This window comes from Eubalaena glacialis, chromosome 20 (assembly GCF_028564815.1).
Source record: "Eubalaena glacialis isolate mEubGla1 chromosome 20, mEubGla1.1.hap2.+ XY, whole genome shotgun sequence".
Taxonomy (NCBI): Eukaryota; Metazoa; Chordata; class Mammalia; order Artiodactyla; family Balaenidae; genus Eubalaena; species Eubalaena glacialis.
The window spans coordinates 49,137,478-49,142,827 of NC_083735.1; positions in this window are offsets into that span (position 1 = coordinate 49,137,478).

The following is a 5,350-nucleotide window of genomic DNA, read 5'->3' on the forward strand; positions in this document are numbered from 1 at the left end:
AAACAAGCGCGGGGTCCCACCGCCACACACACGAGGGCGGTCCCACGACGCCTGAGACGCCGGCCGGCCCCAGCCACCCTGGGGCCTCCCCACGACCCGGTCCCGCCGCCAGGGCCCGCGTGCGACGGTCTCCCCCGCGTGCCACGGAGGGACCCGTCCACCCAAACTCAACCCATCCGTCCTCGCCAGATCCGCCTTCATCCAAGTCCGACCCCCAGGGGCTCGCGCCCCAGGGAAACGCTCCCGAGCGAGGCGACCCGCACCGTGCCCACACACCGCCGCCGGCTGCGACTCGCGGTGAGGGCAGGCGCGACGGGCTCCTCGTGGCTGCGGGACTGGGGAGCCGGGACGTCCGGGCGTCCCCGCCCCCTTGGGCTCACCACGGGGGTCACCGCACGCGCACGCACACGCGCACGCGCGGCCCCGCGCCGGACGCCGGCCTGGCGGGACCCTCCCCCGACTCAGAGGGGGGAGGCGCGGGCCGCGGTAGGCAAAGAGCGGCGCACGGCCCCACCGCGGGGCCGGCGCAGGCCCTCCCGCGAAGGCGAGGGGCTCTGCCCACGTGCTCTGGCAGTCGCCACCATGGCCACTGCACGCTTGGGAGGGGCAGCGGCTGGGGGGTCCGGTACCCCAAGGCTCCCTCTCGGATCGCTAGAGAAGGCTTTCTCACCGAGGGTGCATCATCCCCCACCCATCGTCTCCCCTTTGGGCCCACGGAGGCGCGCCACGAGCCACCAAGTCCACGACTGGGCGTGGGGGGGTCTGCGGTATGGGTAAGCACACGGCCCACGGGAGCGCTCGCGGCCACAGCCAGGGGCACAACCTCTGCCGCCCCCGGCCCAACACGATCCCCCCCCCACAGCACACCCGTGGGAGGACGACCGCGACGAGGCGGCACCCGGCCCCCACCGAGGTGGGGAACAGAGGCACGCCTCCCTTACCGTCTCGACCCCCCCAAGAGAGCCACTCGGGACACACCACCGCGGTGGGGACCCAAGGAGCACGCTGGGAAAAAGGGAACGACACCACCACTCGGCCTCGGGCACCTGAGGGACAACCTGGAGCGCTCCAGGGGCACCACCGACGGCCAAGCAAGGCACGCTCACGCGCCAGCAGGGGCGCGCAGCGCAGCGGCGGAACGGCCCCCCACCGACGCGGGGAGGACCGCTCGCGAGGCACACGCCAAGGAGGCGAAGCGAGAGTGTCTGCTGCGTCCGAGGACCACGGCCCCGCCCACGCCGTGAGGCAGGGGGCGGGAGACCGAGGGTCAGGGCCGGAGACCACCACCCCTGCCTTCCACACACCCCTCGACAGGCCGGGAGGGCGTGAAAAGAGAGGCGAGGGGCCCGCGGACAGAACGAGAAGAGCGGTCCCGTTCGCCAGGAACGTCCGTCCCTCGTCTGGCGCGACTTAGGCCCGGCCCAGGAGAGCGCGACATCACCACATCGATCAGTCAATCCAGCGAGCCAGGGGCCAGAAAGCCCCGAAGGGGAGGGGCACGGTGAGGACCATCAGCCGAGGAGCCTGCTTCAGCCTCACCGGCGGCCGCCCCCACCTCCTTTTCTTTTTTCCTCAGGCAACAGTGGCCGACGACCCCGTGAGGAGAACGCCTGACACGTGGCACGGAGCCTGCGGGGTGGGGTCGTCTCAGCCACCACCGGGTGCCTGCGGCGGGGGGTGGGAGTCACACGGGGTAGAAGACCCACGCGCCACCTCGCCCCGCCGCCCTCGGGTGAGCCAGAGACCGGAGGCGGCACCGCGGGCCGGGTCAGCCGGGCGCACACACGAGAGCCGGCGCGCAGGCCCAGGCGGGCGGCTCAAGTGGCAAGGGCCGGTTCGGGCGCCAGACGGCGGTCCCAAGCCCAGAGCCCTGCGCGCGTCCGGAGTCCCAAAGTCCTCAGCGACAGACGCCAGGGAAGACCGTGTCAGCACCTATCTGGTGGCAAAAAAGGCCCATTTCGGGCGAAAATAATCACGGCGCCGGGCAGCGGGGCCCATCCACGAATCGCAGGGGGGATCCCCGGGACCTCGGTCCCGCCACCTGTCCCCAACACTTCCCCATCCACACCAGTCCCGGAGCTCTCTCGGGGCCATCTGGTCGACCCGAAGAGCGTGGCGGCAAAGTGGGGCGGGGCGGGAGGGGCGGGACAACGTGGGAGAGGCAGCGAGCGGGCCGGGGTCGCCCTCCCCGGTTCGCCCGCGCGGGCAGGTACCGGTCCCTCCGAGTCTCCGGGCGGGCGAGGACTTGGTTAAAGAAAAAGAAATATCCCACTCGGCCGCCTCCGACGAGCGGGCCCCACGAGGGACCGCGCCCGGGCCCAGGCCGCCCTATCCGGGCCACCCAGTACGGCTCTGGCCGGTCCCCACCCCACCCCCACCCCCCCGGCCGGGACTCGCGGTGGAGGAGGGGGCGGGGCAGGGTGAGAAAAAGTCGCGTCCGCCGACCGGGACCCACGTGGGCACGCTGAAGGGCCGGGTGCTCCCTCCCCGGCCACCCGCGCGAGCAGGGCCCGGTCCGTCCACGTCCCCGGACCCAGGGGGACTTGAACACATTTTCCCAGGGAGGCGCCTCCCAGACGACCGGAGCGCACGAGGGACCGCACCCGGGCCCGTGCCGGTCTCTCCGGGTCACCCCCTCGCGGCCCAGGCCGGTCCCCACCTCTGGAGTCCGACTCGGAAAAACATCGGTCAGAAAGAATCCGACCACCGGGACCCACGCGCGCCCGCCACCGAGCCCGTCGCGCCCTCCACCGGCCTAAACGCACGGGCCCGGGCCGGTCCCCACCTCCGGAGCGGGGCGCTGTGGGGACCGGGGAGGGAGGGGGTGGGGAGGGGGTCGGGGAACGAACGCTCCAAAGGGTGAGCCAGGAGAAGGCCCGACGGCCAATCCACAGGCGCTCCGGAGGGCGCGGAAGGCCCTCTCCCTTCCCACCGCGGCGGCCCGGCCCAGGTCGGGTCGGATGGGCCGGGTCGGTCCCCGCGGCCGGAGGGGCGCGGGCGGATGCTGGTCGACCAGGCCAGGCGATCCCTCAAGCCGGCTCGAGAGCGCGGCGACGGTCACACCCTCACAGACCTGCACGCCCAATCTCAAGCGACAGCAGGAGGCGCCCACGCCTGGGCGCCACCGGGACAGTCACCACCAGCGTCGCCTGGCTCCCGGAACTCTGCCTCGGGCCCGGCGGCCGAGTCACAGCCCTCACGAAGGTCGCCGAAGCTCCAGAGACAAGGGACAATATAAAAGCGGCCGCCAGGTGGCTCCCGACAACCGGCTCCAACGTCCCCGGGCCGGATCCCGGTCGCCGGCCGGCCACCGAGGACGCTGCAGCGCCGCCGGGCCGCCCAAACGCCCGAGCTCAGCCCGGGGCGAGGCGGCGGGCGTCTGGCGCGGCCCCGAGGCGTCCGTCTCGGAGCTAGCTCCCGGGTCGGCACGACACGGCGCGACCCCGGCAGCAGACGGGGTTGGGGGGGTGGTGGGGGGGGCGGGGGAAGCTGGGAAGATGTCGCCGGGAGGCTGCCTCGAAGGAGACGCGCTCCCCACGCGATTCCTGGGCGGGGGGAAATCCCACGGAGACGCCGGCGGTGCCCGGGGAGGCTGGCACGGGCTGCGCAGAGGGGCACGAGCAAGATCCCCGGCTGCCCGGACGGAGGGAGGGAGGGAGGGAGGGAGGGAGGGAGGGAAGGCGGGGACTGGCAAACCGAAACCAGGCCAGCGCTCAGAGAACAACGCAGGAATTCATCCTTTCTCCTTTCTCGAACGGAGGAGGTCTTTCGGAAGCAGACACGCAAAGCCCAGAAGCTAGAAAGGAAAGGAAGGATACACTCTGACCCCATACAAGTGGAAACAAACATCTATCTGTGCCTAGACGGCGACAAAGTCCAAAGACAACACACGGGTGCGTGGGTGGGGAAAAATGCACTTGCGGTCACGAGAACATGGATTTCAAAATGGACTGACCACAATCACGGGCGGGGGTGGGGGGGGTGAGGCAGGCGGGGGTTGGGGGAATGCGGGCGGGGGGGGGGGGAGGGGGAGAGGGTGGAGTCCATAGCCATCCACTGAAGAAACTGAGTTCCGGTACATCTACACAATGCAACACTCTGAGTGCGAGCGTGTGCGTGTGCGTGTGCGTGTGTGGGGGGGTGGGGGGTGTGTGTGTGTGGAGTGCGGTAAGTATCGACAACGAACTGTAGTCCCACCAAGACCACACCAAACCATACCAGCAAAGAAGTCGAGCTGTAGAACTACTCTGGCCTTTAAAACAAAGGAAAAAGCATGCACGTATAATATACGTACGCATATTACATACGCTTGTGGCATACGTATACATGGACATATAAAGGCCTAGGACAAGCCCAAGCATATCCCGTAAGGGGAGCCTATCCAAAACAGACCAAGGCCTCACACAATTCAGCCTCCAGAAAACAAGCAACCCAGTGAGAAAAGTGGGCAGGAGGAGGCCCGAACAGAACATTTTCATTAGGGAAAAGAAAAAAAAAAAAAAAAAAGAAAGGAAAGAAAACAACTGTTTTTAGTAAAAAAACTAAACAAAACAAAAACACAACAACAAAACAAACAAAAATAAAACACAAAACATTTTTTAGTTAAGAAAAATAAATGGGGAACAAAAAAAGCGCACGCATTTCTCTTGACAAAGATATTCGGACAGGCCCAGGATCTGGAGTTGCGACAGCAAGTTCGTAAAGGCAGAAAAAGTGGCTCCTGATCGAACACGTATTTTTCAAGCTGAGAGAGACCACCACCACCGTGGCATGCTGGAGGACTCAGAGATGTCACCTGGCGGGTGACAGAATGGCTCTCCGACAAAAGACAGCAGTATGGAAAACAGTACGGAAGTCCCTCAAAACACTGCACACAAAACTACCATGCGACCCAGTAACTCCACTAAGTGCCCACGGAGGGGGTAAAGAAGACATGTACATGTCTATCTGTATCAACACCTATACCTATGTAGCGATAGGTACGGACACACTGTTAGCGCTCTCTGTGTCCGTACGTCTATATCTATGAGGAGAGAGAGAGAGAGAGAGAGAGAGAGAGAGAGAGAGAGAGAGAGAGAGAGAGAGAGAGAGAGAGAGAGAGACAAAGAGTGGACAGTCACGTGAGTGCAATAGGTAAGGGAGATTAAGACAACAAACAAACTCCCAACAGTGGTTTTGTAAGTCAACAATCAAGATTTCGATATCATGACGTCATCAAGCACCAACCCTTCTAAAGGGACACAACGACACACAGGGCTCACTTGGCAGGGCAGTTCAGGACCCTAAAATGACCCTGAAAGCTGAAGCTCAAAAAAGCAATCTTGTTCATCCACGGGGGAAAAATACCGTT